This window comes from Dreissena polymorpha, chromosome 5, assembly GCF_020536995.1.
Source record: "Dreissena polymorpha isolate Duluth1 chromosome 5, UMN_Dpol_1.0, whole genome shotgun sequence".
In the NCBI taxonomy this organism is placed as follows: Eukaryota; Metazoa; Mollusca; class Bivalvia; order Myida; family Dreissenidae; genus Dreissena; species Dreissena polymorpha.
In genome coordinates, this window is record NC_068359.1 from 121,460,241 (window position 1) to 121,480,932 (window position 20,692).

Below are 20,692 nucleotides of genomic sequence, written 5' to 3' on the forward strand. Positions count from 1 at the left end.
GCCAGTAGTTTTTGCTTAAATAGGTTATTATAATGATTTTAATAAATCATTAAGTTTAAAATGTAAACAAAGTAACAGAAATGGCTGGAATGCATGCTGAGATTTATGTTTAAATAGTGAGGATAGATAAAAGTGTCTCAACAGTTTTGCTTGCATTGAATAACTTTGAGCAACATGTATGGTATATCCATCAGCATGAAACAGATTAGTGATTATAAAATCACTAAAATACTTTTTTTTTCAAATTTCAAATACTTCAGCACATTTTATGTACCTTAAATGGATTGAATTAACCAAAGTTTAGGAAGCTGCGAGTCTTGGCAAGTTGCAAATGAACATCAGTATTTAAAATTTACCAGTTATCTTCTGAATCCAAAACACTATAATGAATTAAAAAATATAGGATGTAGGCTTAATTGACAAAACTCATCTGATTTTTTGATATTTATTATATCATAATATATATATATATATTGCTGGAAAACAGCAATAACAATGGCAACCAGAAATGAAATTGTAGAATTATTTTAGGAAACAATATGCTCTTTTTAAATTTGAAAACAAAAGGTAATTTGCAGCATTGTTATTTTAAGGATGTATTATATAATTTCATAATAATCAACCGTTGTTACCTCAGTTTCTACCATATTTAACTCTTGACTAGACACAAATGTGTATGAGGCATAAGAATAAAATATAAGACAAAAATATGTACATTTTCTATCTATGAGAACATTTTACAAAGTTTGAAAAATACATCAATGGGTATTTGATTTATAGTGCAGATATGACTGTCTAAAAATTTGACCGTTTGTCACGTAACCATAAATTATAAACTTGACCTTTAGCTGACTTAACTTCCAAATATGTTATGCACATTGCCATGCCGAGGTTAACATTGAGCCTAGTGGGAAAAAATCATTTAATGGGTATGGACATAACAAGAAATACTGGCTGTCTGACCTTTGACCCTCAAGGGACCTTGACATTGAATCAATTAAAAAGGTGGCATAACTTATGCACATACCTTGTGGAGGTGAACATTGAACAAAGTTTGATGAAAATCCTTTTAGGGGTATAGGATTTATTTAGCAGACACATTGGATATCGATTGACAGGACAGTGATTCCAGTAAAGCTCCAACCACTCCCAGCTCAGGGATAGCGCTGACCCAAAATATCTTTGAGCCACCGAGATTCAGGGGGCATGCCCCCCCGGAAATTTTTTGGATCCTAGATTGTCTGTGGTGCGTTTTGGGCCTATTGCCAACCAGTTTTCGTTTGTTTCAAATAACAATATATACTATAGATTTTTCATATTTCTTTTAATGACAACAAGCACATGTCATAATATACATCTCTATTTTTTTGTTTTTTTTTTTTTTTTTTTGTTTGTTCAGACTCATTTTCGTCCAAAGGATGCTTTAAAGTTAAAGAAGTCATGTTAGCGACTGTACGGACAAAGTGGTTACTTCCATTTATATAGTAGACGGCATGAATTACCCTATTATATTGAATAAAAAAAAATAAATAAAAAATTTACCCTTCCTATGCGTGACAAATTCGTACCTTTAATTAAACTTTAATTGCAATTAAACCGCACGTGTTTTTCACGTTTTCCTTTGATTAAAATACGCCGTTGTTAGTTAGCATAGTGTGTAAGTAAAACGATCAAATTAATTAATTTTCACCTTTTCATTTCAATCGTAAATCGGCAGAAAGTTGTAACATCAACGACAAAGAACTAATTATTTAATTATCACTCTTTTATTTAGATCGATAGTCAGCTTGGAAATAATCAAAATATTGTCACGCTTATTTTCATTTTTAACCAGGTTTTCCGAAGGAAAAAACTGGTTATTAGATTGGCGAATGCGGGCGGGCTGGCTGGCTGGCGGAATAAGCTTGTCCGGGCCATAACTATGTCGTTCATTGTCAGATTTTAAAATCATTTGGCACATTTGTTCACCATCATTGGACGGTGTGTCGCGCGAAATAATTACGTCGATATCTCCAGGTCAAGGTCACACTTTGAGTTCAAAGGTCAAAAATGGCCATAAATGAGCTTGTCCGAGCCATAACTAGGTCGTTCATCGTCAGATTTTAAAATCATTTGGCACATTTGTTCACCATCATCGGACGGTGTGTCGCGCGAAATAATTACGTCGATATCTCCAAGGTCAAGGTCACACTTTGAGTTCAAAGGTTAAAAATGGCCATAAATGAGCTTGTCCTGGCCATAACTATGTCATTCATTGTGAGATTTTAAAATCATTTGGCACATTTGTTCATCATCATGGGACGGTGTGTCCCACGAAAGAATCGCATCAATATCTCCAATGTCAAGGTCGCCACGACTAAAAATAGATTAAAAAAAAAAAAAAAAAACTTACAAAGGGGGTTAATTTTTTTTGGTCATTTCAAAAGTTCAGTTTGAGTTTTCTCCCTTTATCAGATTTTTTTTTCACAATGAAAACCTGGTTTTGTGACAATTTTGTCCCTTGTTTAATCTTATAATACGACATTTGCGACCGGCCGCTATTTTGTTTGCAGACAACAATATTAACTGTGTATTCAAAGCTCCACCCATTTTTACGTTTCATTCGACAACGTAGCTGAGCTTCATGTGGTGGCAGTATAACCACCATCATTCCATGTGTAAATTTGCAATCATGCAACTGTTGTTTATTACATAATACTTGTCAAGAATAATAAGAAGACAGAAGAAAATGTTATGTTTGAAAGAAAAAAAATGTTTGTGAAACACTATATCCCCCATATATTTGACCATGAAGGATGACCTTGACCTTTCACCACTCAAAATGTGCAGCTCTGTGAGATACACATGCATGCCGAATATCAAGTAGCTATCTTCAATATTGCAAAAGTTATGGCCAATGTTAAAGTTTGACGCACACTAGCAAACAAACCAACAGACAGGGCAAAAACAATATGTCCCCCAGTACAGAGTGGGGGACACAAACAGCTACAGCTTTGCTTCAGGAGTGAACAAGAGTGCCAAACTGTCACAAGATACGCCCGTTTGAAGGTTTTGGACAACTGTATACCTTTCCCATGATCCACATTTGAACTGGACCTACATATCATCTAGACACAACTTCTGACCAAATTTGGTGAAGATCGGATGAAAACTACTTCAATGAGAGAGCGGACACCATGCTAAATGCTGGAAATGCACTTAGTGACTCTGTGACCTGTTTTTGACCCGGCATATCTCATATTCGAACTTGACCTAGATATTGTCTAGATAAAACTTCTGACCAAGTTTGGTGAAGATCGGATGAAAACTATTTGAATTAGAAGGCGGACACTGCTGTGTACGCCGCCCGCCCGCCGCCAAGGTGAAACTATAATACGTCCCGTTGTTTTTAAAACAGGCATTTGAAAAACTCCTTCAGTAGACCTTGGCATTGAGGAGCTAGCACAAGGGTGGCATAATTTCTTCACAGCACTGTTGAGATGAACATTTGATAAAAATTTGATGAGAACAAGAGCACCGCATAACGGGTGCCACGCTCGGCTGCGAAAGCTTGACAGGTTTTTTTAAAATTTTTAAGAGGTTACAGTGTCCTTGACCTTGTGAACCAAATATGGGTGTGGCGTGTAGAACTCATCAAGGTGCATTTACATATGAAGTTTCAAAGTTGTAGGTGGAAGCACTGTGATGTTAGAGGCAAAGTTAAATTTTTATATTAGAGGTCACAGTGACCTTGACCTTTGACCTAGTGACCCAAACATGGGTGTGGCGTGTAGAACTCATCAAGGTGCATGTACATATGAAGTTTCTAAGTTGTAGGTGGAAGCACTTTAATTTTAGAGCCAATGTAAAGGTTTTAGCACGACGGGGGACGACGAGGAGGCTATGACAATACCTCCAAAAACAGCCGAGCTAATAATACTGTGTTAATGCTTGAAAGTATTATGATTTAGATTGCCTGTGAATCTTTTTGACAAATATAAAACAAAAACATCAATAATTCCAACACAATAGACATCAGTGTCTTTGAATGTTTGCAGATAATCTGCCTAGTTCAGATTCTTCCTCCATTTTGCCAATCTTGACTTCCTTTGAGAGAAGTTCTGCAGTTCGATGGAAGCAATGGTGGAAGCAATGTTTCTGGAATCGCCAGCCTGTCTTTTGATTGGATGGTAGATTCGTTTCTTGCCTGTGCAGTACTCGTTGACTGCTGCAACCACCAGCTTTTCAATGTAGCTGAAGGCCTTCGTCACCTTCACTGGGTACACTGTCCACTTGTTCCCTCTCTTGGAAAACTTCCTTTTGTAGCTAAAACAAATAGACATACTGTAAAAAATAAGCTAAAACACTTTAACAAACATTCCATGTGGTATAGGAATAGAAAATATATATTAGTGTTAGCAAATGTGTAAATATGCACAACCCATCAGAAACTTTGCATGATTTTCGCATAATTGCCACAATTTACTGATTTAATCATCATATTTCTACCCCGCTACTTATCCATCCATTTATAACAAAGATATGGACGGGACAAGCCTATTAAAACACAATATTGAAATATGACCTTGAAAGGCTAAGTGTGACCTTTACCTTTCAGATAGATACCTGGGTCTCATTCCTGACACTTCCTCTTACTGTGCTTCACATTTGTGCCAAGTAATATCAAAATCAACCAAGGTATGTCAAAGTTACGAGCTGGACAACAAAATATTACCTAATTTTGACCTCAAACTGTGACCTATACCTTTTTCATAGCCACACAGTTTTTGCGCATAACAGGCTGTCTCATTATTGTGAACATTTATGGTAAGTTATTTAAAATTCCGCCTATTAATGACTGAGTTACGCTCGGACAAGCATAATCCGGACGGACGCCCAGCCAGACGGACGAACGCACCTACACTGAACCGCCATTGTGACAACTATTTCGAGGTCACCGCAAGCGGTCTCGACAAAAAATTGATAACCCTTAACTATTTTAAGAATATCACTGCCAGCATGTGTAGAATATGCTCAGCAATTTGATGTTTTCAGATCAGGTTGGGTTTTGTACATGCTCCATCACCTTTAATTACAAATGTACACAATGTAAATTATGCAATTCATATTGATCACTAGGTTAAGGCATCTATCAGTTTTTAGTGTAAGCGTTAGCTCACACTAATGTTACAGAGCAAATTTTGCAAATCAGTATGCGCTTAACTGCTTAACTACGCTATGGAAAGACAACCACTGCCTGTTTCAGTAAAATTAGCAGACGACTAATGTATGCTAGAAGCGTGTGCTGGGAAAGATAACCACCACATCTGCCTGTTCACTGCAGTGGGTGTATATGACTAATAGTGTTTAACAGCTTGTAAGACAACATTGGCCAGTCTAAGTGTTTATCATTGAAATCTGTACATATTGGCTGTTTTCAGGGTAAACGGGGCTTAATGCATGTCAAATAATATTAGCCTGTGCACAATGATTTGCAATGCGCGCAAGCTAATCAAGGGCGACATTTCTGATTTGATAATGTTTTTCGTTTAAAGAGTCTCTGGTACTGGGATGACAATTAATGCATATGCATTAAGCCCTGTTTACCCAAAATGAAGCTTAAATTATATTTTTTATTATTGATTAAAAAACAACAACATCTGGACCTTTGCTTAAAGACACACTCTTTATAAATTTTTATGGGTTGTGTCCATTTAAAACTTGCAATATAAAAAGCTATTACATAATTTTTTAAACTGAGTTGCGTCTTAACTTATACAACAGCGAACACCTACAGTGCCTTCAGCGCTTTGATCATTTTAAGTGTTCATATAACTCGGCATTATTGTATTTCTAAACATTATTTAATACAAATTAAAAACACAGTGACATGAAAAAAAGTAACACACCTGAAATGACTACATTTGTTGCTCTGGTCTCTTCAATGGCTGAGGCTTGAATATTACTCCAGTACTGCTCAACTGTAGGAGCGACAAAATATCCCTGGATCTTTTGGAAGGTTGTTCTATGAGGGAGACCAAGATTTATGAACTTGGCCAGCAGTGCAACCTTTTGATAGTTGTTGCCAGACAAAATTGTTGATGCCATGAGCATAAAATTGCCCAGAAAAGAGCCGTAACGCAATGCAAGCTGGCTTGCCAAAGACTTCACCGTCTTCCCACAATCACAAATCTGAAGAAAAACAAACCATCATTTATTATTATTATTTATTACTGTAAGAAGAAAGAGTATAATAAGGTTATTATATTAATACACTACAGCTACTTCCACCACTACAACCACCATTCCTGCTAATACTACTCCACTAAATAGATAACTACTTCAAGCACTACTATCACTACTACGACTACAACAACTACTACCATGACTGCAACTACTACTACCATTACTACTACAACAATAATAACTACTACTCCTACTACTACTTTCACAAATACGACTATTAGTAATACAACAAGAACAAACACTACAACATCAACAACAACATCAACAACAACAACTACTACTACTACCACCACCACCACTACCACCACCACTACTACTACTACTACTGCTACCACTACTCCTACAACCAATACTACAAGTTCTTCTGCTACTACTACTACCATAACCACTACCACTACTACTACTCCTACTACTACTACCACCACCACCACCACTTCCACTACTACTACTACTGCTACCACTACTGCTACTACTACTGCTACAACCAATACTGCTAGTACTACTGCTACTACTACTACCATTACCACCACTACTACTACTATTCCTACTTCTACTACTACTTCTACCACTACTGATTTTTTCTTAGGAAAATCTCATACTATTCAGTTATTTTTATTTTAGTTAACATACATTTACATTTTGTCACATATCCTACCCAGTTTACTGTGACAGCCGACCCAACTCTCTTTTTTGTCGGCTTTGGTTTTTCCCCACATCTACAGGATACTGGGATGTCAGCCAGCAGTGAAACCAAACAAGAATCTGTGAGTAGGTACATGGGCTGCTTGCAGTGTTCCTCAGTGATGCTTTTCAATTTCTGAAGCTTGGGGGAACAATTGTCCTCTTCATCGTCATCATTCTCTTCATCACCAAAGTCTCCAGCTTCGATCGGCCCTACATCTGGCACGTTGCTCACCTCAATGTCTCATTCCCTGTTATGTCAAGTAAAGCGTTTATAATATACTAAGGTAAAATTAACAAAACAAGACATGTGATTATATACACCAAAAGATACTGATGAGGTTGACAATGTTCATCCCTAAGTAGTCATAGGAAAGTGTATGTGTATCTAGTTGCAGATGCACCCTTTATGCAGATTTGACCAATAACTCTTTTTTGTTCTACTATTTATGATGATTTATTCTCATCTTAAATAGAGCCTGTGATGTTTATTATGAAAAAGAAACATATCACATCAACTAGTGCTGAGTCAAAAAAGGAAGCACAACTATTCAATTCAACTTTTAAAAGAGAAAATTCTATCTATACTTTCAGCTAATTTGCAACAAACTATGTTATATTATGCTTACATATGTGAAAAGGAAATGTCAAGCTCTTCCTCAAGTTGGAAAGTTGCGTCCTTACTATCACGGATGGCACCTGCATCTGGACTGGACGGGGTATCTGGATTATTCACTCTGGCAAAATGGCAGAAAAAAAACTTAAAGCACTTATTTCTATACATGTCCAAATATTTCAATTTACATGATAATATGATAAAAGTATGATTTCTGTTTTGTTTTTGGGTAAAGCCTGAAGCACATGAACAAGGTTAAAGCGGGTATATACGATTTTTATATGTGCTGAATTGTAAAATATTGATACAAATATGTTATAATAACACACAATATGCAAGAAAAATGATACATTTAAGACGAATTTCATAAAATACAGCAAATACAAATTAGCGCCCCGAGCCGGTTGTGACGAAGATAATTCGTAATTATTTTCCTACAATAACCGATGCATTCGTCTTTTTAGTAAGTGTTCGTGTGTCGTATGAATCGATATAGCTGCAGGAATTTCAAATGAACCGTTAAACTAAATTTAGATTCACATCGTACATGCATGATATACATGCTGGCGAATTCGGCTGTACAGCCTTTTTCGATTTCAGAATTAAATATCTGGCTTATTTAGCATTTTTCGACACATGTTCTTCTTTACTTTTATTTTAGTTTATATTGAAATATATGTATAACAAGTTTTTTACACATTTTATATTTATTAACAAATATTTGACAAGATCGTATATACCCGCTTTAATGTTTATATATTTATATTTTTTGAATTATCACATATCTTATGAAAGCTCTTTCCCCACTTCTGTTCGGACTGAAAAAGAATGTATTTCAACATAAACAGTAACACAGAATTGTAACATATATGCAATTTAGCTGGTACAGTAAGCTGAGTAATTGGTAGATGGCCTATTAATCTGGAGTGCAAGGGTGTTCTGGTTTATATCTACTGGAACAAAACTTTCTCTATGATATGTTACGCTTGAGGCATTATGCACTAGTCTGAAAAATTGACAATCAACATTCATCATCAATGACTTAAATGAGCAGATTGTCAGACACTTTCAATGATCGTTGATAGTCATGGTAGAATCCAGAAAACTTGCTAGCTTGTAGTTCGGTCACATCACCACTGTAAGTCAATGGTGTTGCACACAAGTCCTGGCAAAGCTATTAGCCTATCTAAGCAGTTTACAAGTACCACACACACATACTCATACAAGAAACTTACTGCTGCCCTACTTAGATCATTATTCAGAGGTAGTGCCTACTATGGGCAAATGGCAATATAAATAGTTTTTAGACCCAGGACTCGAAATTAACACTTGCACACTCGCAAAATGCAAGTGAAAAATACCGATTGCGAGTTAAGTTTTAAGCCACTAGTATTTTTTTGCGAGTAAAGAAATAGTGAAACAAGACATATCTTTAAAAAAGATATACGGCGTTGATAGTTTAATGAATGAGATCAAGGATAGCGAATGTCTTTCTGTGCAGTTCTTAGATGCATCACCCGCAGTACGGGATGTTACGCGGAGTTTTCCCGGCTTATTTTACATTATTACATATTGCTAGTCATAAACCTATAGAAACAAAAGAGAAAACCAAAAGAGAATGGAAGTGAAATTAAAACATATGAGTCAACTGGCCACACGCGAAGTATCCGTATTTATAGGCGCGTTCTTCGAACAAACCTGTTTTAGAGGTTTGTTGGGCATTGCCATTTGATTCGATTATTAACAATATCGAGAATCATCGCACTCATGCTTAATACATTAGTCAATATGTTGGAATAATTTCTGGTCTAAAGAAAATTCCAGGTCACCTAGTTCACGGATAGCGCCTATATTATATAACAATTATTTTACTGGCCGCGAACTCCGGTGATGACCTGTATATAAACTCGATACCTCGCGGGTTGAAATGCAATCCATTAAAGTGAGGCCTTGCTTCCACTGCTCTTTATACTTTTACATGTTTACATGTTGACAGAATATGGAAGTAAGCACTAAATATGAGAACATAGCCTTTAAGTATAAACGCTTTTGCAATGGTAATTCTATGAAAATAAAAGATGCACGCACAAGCTGTATTGATGTCGAGGATTGAGTGTAAAACAGTTCTATCTATTAAGCCTTTTCATTAGAGATAAAATTGTTTCATGCAGTAGAACAGTGTTACAAAGACGCGGATATGTTTCCAATGTTCTGGTGGTATACTCAAATCAGCCAATGGAATAAATGAAGTGTATTCATACGTACCTAGCCGCGGGAAATATTATTTGAATTATTGGACACTTACACAGGTCAGGTAAGGTGAAAAGCTGGCTTAATACAGCTACGCCGAAAAAAGAGTAATATTACTTAATGCGCTCGACGTCGTGAACGCTAAACTGTAGGTCAATTTATAGAACGTCTGAATACCCGTATGCTTAAGCGCTCACCTTGTATGTAGACTGGTATACTTATAATACAGGTACGCAGATGGTATTGGTACAGAGAACGTGAAACAGTCTATTACTCACACGTGTTTATAGAACTTGAACAGGCATGGCGTCGAAGTGAAAAATTCCTAGTTTCTTGTTGCCCACAGACGGAAAAAACAATACGGAAGATAAAGCAAAGTTAACCGTTGAGTTAAAAAAACAACAACAGAAATTACAAGTGGAAAAAAGAACTTAATATAAAACTAAAATTTGCGAGAATGTTTTTGATTTTGCGAGTTAGTATTAAAGCTGCTCGCAATGCTTTACAAGTAGAAAAAAAGTTAAATTCCCTGAAGACCAATCACCACTTGTGTGTGGCGCTGGGTAGAGTGTCATACCCAAAACCCCTGGAAAAATAAAACGAAGCTCTTACCAACTGAGCTATGTGGTGATAAGACAAGTTTGTAATTCCATAATTAATATTTTTTATCAAATCTCACCTATCATGGTCCATGTCTGTGAAGTCCGACATCTCCTGGACGCCAGATATTCATGAACTGTAATCATAATTGCAGATATTTATAAAAGTAACAAAAGCAGCATGTTCACTTGATAAAATTCATGTTAGCAGTGCGAAGTAACAAAAGCAGCATGTTCACTTGATAAAATTCGTGTTAGCAGTGCGCAAAATTGAGATTTTAAAGTAATAGCCCAAATTCTAATACACATATATAAAAAGAAAAATTTCTTCCTAGCCCGACTATATAAATTGTTTAATTCCCACAAGCCCGAATGGATTTTCACTAGCAAAAACCCTGCGGGCTAGTGCGAATTTCGCACACTGTGTAAGAGAACTCTGCACCATGCCATTAAAATTCAATATCTATCATTTTTATAAATATACCTGCCACTTGCATGTGCAACATCTGACAATTCACTTGACCAGTGTGGTTGTTCCACAAGCTTTGACTTTGGTGTAGACAGCTTTCTTCTTTTTGAGTGTGTTGAAGTTGAACTTTCCTCTAACTCAGAATGTCTTAAATGAAGGCAATATGTGAAATACATTTCTTACCGTGATATACTAGATACACATAGGATAATGTATAACTTATAAAAAGAAAAAAAATAAGTTGAAAACTCTTATAAGCGTTATGATGGTTTCATTTATGTGAAGAGCAGAGTTTACATAAGTATTAAGATGAATGACCAGTATTAAAAGGTAAGGACTGCTTACGGGCATTTATTAACACAATTATGTGGCAATGTTTTATATTCATATTAAAAACAGTGCAAATGTAATCTACACGTATATTTGTGACAAAGTTTGTTTACATGTTAATTTTGTGAAACTAAATGTTAAGAAAACAATTTGATAACTTGATACATTTATCTGGCTCCATAGCTAAATGAGTGATCAATAAATTCGGACATTATACTGTCCGAATTTAAGTACTGCACCAGTAATGTTCGATGTAAGAACAATCGGAAACCAAGTTGCTTGCTTATTATCAAATTCTCGAATTCATTAAGAAGTAAAATTAGATAAACAAAACTACGTTAAAATTTAAATCGTTTATACGGGCAAAAGCCCGCGAAGCGGGCGTTGACCGTTCATACATATGGGAATTTAGACATAAAATTACATAAGAATACCACATATGGATACGTCTCAAAAAAATTTGCCACGCGACATATATTTTCGCGATGCTATTTAAGAACTTGAACAAATCAAAAACACTTTGACATATGCTAAATCACATGTAAATACATACCTTAGAAAAAGTTATATCAATGACATCATAATTGTGTAGCGAATCGCACTAAATATTCTCGCATTATTTGTTTTTCTTCGCAACCGTTCCAGAATTAGGTCATTACTCAATTATCTCCCCTGAATGCTCTTCTTTAGTGGGTATAAGCCGAAACCTGGTTCACTACATATAGTAACAGTCTTCACCGAACACAATTTAGGGGAACATAACCCGTCTTTAATATATTGCCGAATCTCCGATTTCTGTCGAATTTATTTGCTTTGATCTTTTCGATATCTTATTGTTATTATTATCCTGACAAATCACAAACGCTTGTTAAAAAATTATTTGTTTTAAACACTATAGTTGGCATCTCTATTCTTCAAGTATTCTCGCGGTATTTCAATAACGACACCCTACTGTTTATGTATCAGAATTTGTGACGCATTTTCCATTCGCTCTCAGAAAGAAGTTTTACGTTTGATCATGAGCAATATTCTAGTAAGTTGTCGTTGTTACCCAACAGAAACACATTTATTCACAAATTTTTAAGATATTCAGATCTAACTTTTTAGTCTTTTAGCTTTAATTTTTAAAGAATTTTTACCTCGTCTGCTCGCACTTTACCGATATCCCAAAAGGTTACATATCACTATAAATAGTTTAGGCCTAAAACCACGAAATCCGATACCGTTGGAATTTTCGTACCACAATCTTACGTAAAAAATCTTCCAGATTCGAAATCAACAAAAAAAGACATTTTTAAATTGTCTGCATTATTGATCAAATTTTAAGATATTTGTTGGTTTTCCGTTTTTAGAAGCTGTTCTGCCAAGGCAAGAGCTGGGCATTATACAAGCCATTATTATGATTATATCCAGCAAAACTGACAGTTTTGGTTTACAGAAATCAACAGAGGAGGGATTCCCGAACTATCAAAATTTCCAAGCTATACACACATTTACTATCTGTGGTGATCTTTATTGGTTCTGATTGATTACTTGGATGGAACATGTGTGAACTTTTATAGAACTTTGAAAAGTCTATATATGTCTATCTATAAACAAAAATCAGCTATGGTATAATAAGATCAGATGTGCAAACAATGTCAAAGGGTTGTTAAATTAACAATTTGAAGGCAATTATGCTGAATAAATATGAAAAAGTTTCCATGCAAATTTTGTCTGTATATCGACAAGTGTCTGCCGATTATTGTCAAACTAGTAATACAAAACTTACCACAACTATGTAAAAGCACTAAGTACCAGTGATCATTTTTAGTAAGATAGTGTAATTCTAAACAGTAGCAAATAGCTTGCAGGCCTCGACACTGACGGTGGTCCGGGGACCCGAGGCCCCCAGATTTTGGCGAGGACCACCAGTTCTTTCAAGCTGGGTGGTCCTCCGGGAACCCTAAATTTAAAGAACCACTTTGTCTTGATTGACCATTTGAATTTTTAAAAGTGCCTCCAATTTTTAAAGAGCGGCGTATAAAAAAAAATCTGTAAAATCTTATCCGAAAATGTACTGCGAATCGAAAGCACGCGACCAGCATTAGCGGCCAGCGTCTGTCAGTTGTAAATATTGATTTTCGACGATGTAAGCGACCTACAGTGCAGAGAGTATATTGAAATCACTGAAGCGTGTAAGTGTTACAAACGGTGTTTTTCGGCGTAAGCTGCATAAGCCAGCTTTTCACCCTGACTTGACCTTTGTAAGTGTCCAATAAAATTCAAATAAAATTTCCCGCGGCTAGGTACGAATGAATACACTTCATTTATTCCATTGGCTGATTTGAGTATACCACCAGAACATTGGAAACATATCCGCGTCTTTGTAACACTGTTTTACTGTATGAAACAATTGTATCTCTAATGAAAAGGCTTAATAGATAGAACAGTTTTACACTCAATTCTCGACATCAATACAGTTTGTGCGTACACCTTTTATTTTCAGAGTATTACCAGCGCAAAAGCGTTTATACTTAAAAGGCTATGTTCTCATATTTAGTACTTACTTCCATATTCCTGTCAACATGTTAACATGTAAAAGTATAAAGAGCAGTGGAAGCGAGGCCTCACTTTAAAGAATTGCATTTCAACCCGCGAGGTTTCGGGTCAAGTCGCGGACATTCAGAGTTTATATACAGGTCATCACCGGAGTTCGCGGTCAGTAAAATAATCGTTATATAATAAAGACGCTATCCGTGAACTAGGTGACCTGGAATTTTCTTTAGACCAGAAATATGTTAAAAGAAGATATTCAGCAATATAATTATGGTATGTCAATAATAGATTCTTAATGTGTTTTCAACAATACAATGATAAATATTATTTTTAATAAATTTAACAATAATTATTCCACCATATTGCCTAATGTACTAAAGTGATATTATGAGCATGTAACAGTTTATAGGTGTCTATCGCAACCGTTGATTATTTTTGATGTTTCTACTTCATATACACTTATAGTAATTAATGCAGCATCAACATACTAAAACAATATACCAGAAAGAGAAAAATAATGCATTTGAATATTAACCGTACTTTCGTTTGACAACTGATCATGCGTTTACGAGTTGAACCTAAATTTAGTTTTAGTGCAGATTTGTTCATACGACACAAAGACACAATATTGTTTTACGGATCATTTCGGCTTACAGGACTGGGTGGGTCACGTAAGAATATCGAATATAAAATATATTTTTAAAAACAACTGGTAGCAAGGTGAGTTGCAGATAATTGATCAGTAACCACATTTTAACTAACTATTTTGACCTGTTAATTCTTTTCAGCTCAATTCAACAGTGCAAAATGCCCATAATATCACTTTAAGCATGAGCACGATGATTCTCGATACTGTTAATAATCGAATCAAATAGCAATGCCCGACAGACCACTAAAACAGGTTTGTTCTCGTGTGGCCGGTTGACTCATATGTTTAAATTTCACTTCCATTCTTCTTTTGGTTTTCTGTTTTGTATCTATAGGTTTATGACCAGCAATATGTTATAATGTAAAATAAGCCGCGAAAACTCCCCGTAACATCCCGTACTGCGTGTGATGCAGCTAAGAACTGCACAGAAAAAGACATTCGCTATCCTTGATCTCATTCATTAAACTATTTACGCCGTATATCTTTTTTAAAGATATTTCTTGTTACTGCTATTGTCAAGTTTTATGGGGGTTCTTATCGGATTATCGGATTATTAATGGCTCCTTTATGATATTGAGCCCCCAAAAAAGTAACATTTGGACAAACTGTCACGACGATCAGTAATTATTATAATTATTAGGGCCGCTATTTCTTTAATCAAAACCAAAAATCGGGCTGGCAAAAGCATTTAATTTCTCCACAAAAACACATGCCGGTATACACTTTTTTCTACAGGTATTTGTGAGCATTTCTGTTTAATAGTTCCATTATTATTATGACCTTGGAAGGATATAATTTGATTAAGATACCAACAATTCCTGAAATGAAAAATTATATCGTTCACTTGGTTTACTATATTTCGGATATGATAAAATTCGGACATTTAAAGATAGTGACATGTATGTGTTTGTTTTTTGTTGATAGTTTGTAAAAAAAATATGCTTTATGTTATTTCAGGCAACTAGAATAGATGGTGGTAATTATCTGGGCCTTTCTGTCAGGAAATAGGCGTGATCAACTATAATTTAATTGATCCTGGAAATCATCCACCACTAACAGAAAACGATTTAACAGCAGAAGCTGATGTATGACATGTCCAAATGACCATATATAACTGTTTAACAAATTAAGTGAGATGATTTATTTTCTGATGTTTTATGTTTCTTTTTCCCTTTCAAATGATGTACATTGGTGTGATTTTATGATTAAATAATTAATTAAGACTTATGAAGGTATGACTTATGAAGGTACTTATTGATTTTTATGTAATAATATACTTTTTAAAGTGATAATATAGGCAATGACATTAATGTAGTAAGGTTTCTTTAAATGATTGTTCTTATTAATAAGGTTGGAATAATCGACAGTTTTCACGGCGCGAAAAAGTTGCAACAAGTTTTGTTGAGCCAGTGAAACCCCTGAATACGCGTAATTACCTTTTATTTCTTAAAAGTTTATAAAAAGAACTTCCGAAACGCTAAGTTCTGGCGGCGAAGGGCAATGCTGAAGATGATTATGACAAGGATGACGATGCTGATGATATTGATGAAATACATGATATCAAAAGTTTACAAGACAAGGTTATGAGCTTTTAATGGGTCTGCTTTAAATTGCAACAAAATTGAATATAGGAAATAAAAATGTGTACTAGTATGTTTCTTCTACTTATTTGCCCTTACGCCGAGAGTAGCTGTGTGTTTAAACAAGAGGACCCCCTAGTTTGGGTGAGGGCCACCAAAAGTTGAAAGTAGGGTTCCCTCCGGGTACCCTGTCAAAAAAGTAAGTGTCAAGGCCTGGGCTTGTTTAGTAAATGCATAATGCAATTAATATGATTTCCGTTCTATTGTGTAATTAATAAATTGGTTGTTACTTGCTAATCCATGATAAATGTTTTATGGCTAGTGCAAAACCAGCAATGTTAATTTTGTAAAAGGTAATACAATAACACCACTTTGTATTTTCATATATGTAAATATTCTTGAAATGTAGGTTGATGAGTTTTACTTATTTTGTAACTCTTATTTTATGTGCAAATAAATGATGTGAAGTGTTTTGTATATCCACTCAATACCACATATCTTTTTATATATGTACTGTATTATGTGTTATTTGAATGTTTAAATAAAAAAATATGGATGATATAACATGATGCATTCTAATATTTGCATTCAAATTGTAACTGTAAAGCTAAGTGAATGCAGTTTAGACTGTGATTTTAGAATTGCTACAAAATGGCTAGTTTTTTAGTGGCGACACAATTTAAACTATTCAACAATAGTTTGCGAAAGAAAATTAGAAACCTGCAAGATACCTGTATTTATTAAATATTTTAATTGCGAAACAAGTATGTTGTTATGCTGATACACATAATTATACATTGATAATAAATAAGAAGACAATAAGTGGTGTTAACGTTTCCCAACAGTAGAAATCATTCTTCTTATGAAGTCAGTGGTATACAGACGAAAGCTCCAGGTATGGCTTTCAATACGTAGTGTGTGTTATTTGGCAGTCTAAAACTTATTGGACTAAAAAAAATCCTGTCAAATTTGTCAATCAAAATTGATTTGACACATCACATGTACTGTATGCTACATGTAAATGCAACTGCTTTAGCAAGCTGTCAAGTTGAATTGAGACATTTGATGAAACAAACTGGTTCCTGGGTAGGACCAGTACTTAGTGTCTATATGACGTACCATGACGTCGAAAGTCTACAAGACCTACTAGGTAGAACGAGAAATGTACTTCGACGTACAGTTTTCACCGACCCTTGAGTGTTAGCCAATCAGAAGACACCTTACATCTGTTGCTTTTAGAGATATTTGACATTGAACATAAGTATTATTATTATTTATACCAAATTATGCGACTATCGACCGCTTACTCATAGATATTGTGCGTATTTATTAAACATTATTATTATTATAATTTATACCATATTATGCGACTATCGACCGCTAACTCATAGATATTGTGCGTATTTATTGACCTGGCGTGGCGGAATTAACCTCTGACTTATGCAAGTTATGGTTATCACAAAATACGACCAACGGAGAGGTTATAATACATTATACTGTTAATGCTTGGTAACTGTTTGGTTACCGTTGAGAATTTCCTACACAGTAATGCACTGGACGGTCTTGATACTCCGCCCCGCATGATCAATAAATAATCACAATATGCTGAATAATTTGAATTTTAAAAAGGTAACAATTGAATCTTCTTCAAATTTGTATATAATCTATTTCAATGCATTAAATACTTGAAACTTCTATGTGTTGTTTTTTTGCCATTCTGATATTTTTATTCATTTTGTCCTCAATTAAAAAAGAGATTTTAAACATTTATTATGAATAAATCTGAAGGAAAAGCGGCTCAAGAGACTAGTGTTTTGATTGGCTGTTCAAAAAATGTGTACGTCGAAGTACAAACATGTATGTCGAAGTACAAATTGTACTTTGACGAACAAATATATACTTCGAAGTGTATTATATATTTATGTCGACGTACAATTATTGTACTTTGACGTACATTTCTCTTTTTAACTTGAAGGTCTTCTTGACTTTCAACCCAAATGGTACGCCATAGTATGTCTTTAGGGTTATCTAAAGAATGCTCCCACTTAAGAGATCAATACAGAGACCTCCTAGTGACTAAGCCAGTTAGCAGACACCCCATCCACTATACCAGACACCTAACCAGCTATAAATTCCTGTGGCTAGAAAACAAAAAATATATGAGATGCTAGATCTTTAAGCTTGGAACATGTAACTTGTTTTAAGATTGATTTTTTTTGGATGCATTACTTAATTATTGCAACAATTATAATATTTTGAACACAATCATGTCAATATATTTATTAAAAATACATAGTTATCAAAAAAACTTAAAAAGCTTTTGCCCGTAAATTAGGTAGCACCTATAATCATATTAGACCTAGATCTATACGTACTTTTCTTTGGCCGAGACGGTTGTTTTTGATTGTGATGCGATGAGCATTTTCACCAACTCCGAGTCCGTGCATTTATTTTCATTCTTCAGGCGAGTTCATGCCTCAAGCGAATCTCCCAGATCGATAGTTCTGGCCTTCTTTTTGTCGCATGATGCTTTTCTTTGTCGTTTACGAGCTGATTGCGTTAATGTCGGAGGCCTACCTATACGCGGTTTCTCCATTGCAAATGGCGTTTTATCCCACTTTTACAGCGAAATCGGTTGATTAAAGCCCCGTTGATTAAATTTCATCTATAATCAACGGCAAGGCTATAATCAATGGCACGAAATGACGTCATCAACTGCCGAACCGGGACTACTTTTTCCCACGCACCTCGTCACCTGTATTTGCCAAGTGCATCAATAATAAAAACAATCTCAAATGTTTGTCAATCTTAATGACCTTAAAACAAAGGAAAGTAGCAAAAAACGAGTTTTTTGTCATTTATTGTCATTAAAACCTAGTATTAGGTAAATTTAACACTATGCAAATAGGTTCTGTTGTTGTTGCTCCCCTTTGAAGAAGTCAGTTCGAGTTGCTCCCCTTTGACCGTAGAAAACAATCGTCTGGACCAAGAAATCCTGTGTTCATTTACAAGATGTACTTGGATATGCGTCCATCTGATTTTTCTTTAAAGCATCTTTTCTACCTGGCAATACGCACAAATGACACTGCATCCCGGTGATTCTTGCGTCAACAATTGGGTGTCAACAAGTTAGGTCAGATGCTGAAGGCCATGGCAAAAGACGCCGGCTTTCTCAAGCACAAGAGAATAACGAACCACTCAGTTCGCAAATTCCTGGTCCAAAAACTTCGAAATGCAAACATTCCACCCACTGAAACCATGGCCATAACAGGGCACAAAAATGTCCAGTCCATAACCAATTATTCCAACATATCTGTTGAACAGCTGCAAAAGTGTTCATTCTTGCTCAGTCCAGTAAATGTAACAATCCAACAGATTCCTCTTGTTCACCTTCACGCACTGAAACTATGGCCGAAATGCAGCCTAGACAACCGATGTCTACCGTCGAACAAGTTGATCTTGATGTTCGCCCCACCCAGTCACTTCACTTGCAAATGTCTTTCTCTAGTTCGAACAACTTTGCCTCACAATTCTTTGGTGCCACTTTCAACATTCAAAATGTTAATGTATAAAATTAGCTTAAATTCAAGTAATCTTTGTTATTTTGTCACGAAATAACCACATATTATAACAAAGAAGGAAATATTGTGCACCTCGTGATCGACTCGATAGTTTGATATCGAAAGTGAATTGTGTGTGGTGTTAGGCTACGTTGTAAACAAATGTAGTTCCTTGTATATAACAACTTAATGCCATATTGATATCATAAAACTTAAAGATTTGCAATTCAATATGATTAAAATTGTAATAAATAACGCTCGACACTTTGTTACAGAACGATATTCTGATTTAAAAAAAAATGATTATTTGATCAGCGGTTATTTTTGGAACGCGGAGTAATACACTGACCTTGGTTACACTACAGTCATTATCAAAGTACGACAAACACTCATGAAAACTTATTTTGTTTAAATAAAAATAGTTTACTGAATAAAAAGTGGGATAAATAGAATAATAGGTTAGTGTTGATTATAGATCAGGTTTATAATGCTCGGCACGAAAACGAAAAAGCACTCGCCAAGGCTCGTGCTTTTTGTTTTCTAAGCCTCGCATGATAAACCTGATCTATAATCAACACTAACCTATTATTCTCTATGTAAACAATGATGCAATGGTCACGTGGCTTTACATGTGACGCGCGCGTCTTTTAAATTTAGATCACATCTGTGCATGCACAGAAAATGAAAAGCCGTATCATTGTACTGAATTTGGGCATTTCTTGACAGATTTTACCAAATTTTTTGAACATCTGACATACATAACATCACATTTTGACTCATAATCACTTTTTTGCGACACATAACAAAAATGGGAAAATATATCAACATCAACTAGGCCACTTTTAAAGCGGCCTGTGATGTTTCGAATAAAACCTGATCGTCCGAATAAAGACACAACAAATAAAAAAAAAATAAGTTCAAAGATTAAAAATAAATCGTTAATATTCAAGTTGATAGTATTCAAAATATATTTTAATAATGAACCTCAGTCACCCTAATTTACTCCTTGATAAGAGTATATGATGTCTGATATTTAATTATTATGTTTTATTACTGATTTGACAGTGGAATACATCGCTTTAATAGTTTTAATTATTTTTGTGTTTTATTTTTTGTTAGACAAGTTTTTCGCCCAAACATAGCTATTATGTCATAGCATTTTTATATTCTATAAATGCGCTGTACACTTTTTTCC

General features: G+C 35.1%; 1 long non-coding RNA gene across 1 annotated transcript; it reads right to left on the reverse strand.

The window, feature by feature from the left end:
- Nucleotides 1-2,507: 2,507 nt before the first annotated feature.
- Nucleotides 2,508-19,977, reverse strand: LOC127880578 (uncharacterized). The gene is made up of 7 exons (XR_008049633.1): nucleotides 18,313-19,977; nucleotides 10,856-10,987; nucleotides 10,452-10,508; nucleotides 7,536-7,643; nucleotides 6,881-7,157; nucleotides 5,889-6,171; nucleotides 2,508-4,305 (listed from the first exon to the last, which is right to left on the reverse strand). It is a non-coding gene; the product is annotated as an uncharacterized LOC127880578 (long non-coding RNA).
- Nucleotides 19,978-20,692: the final 715 nt, after the last annotated feature.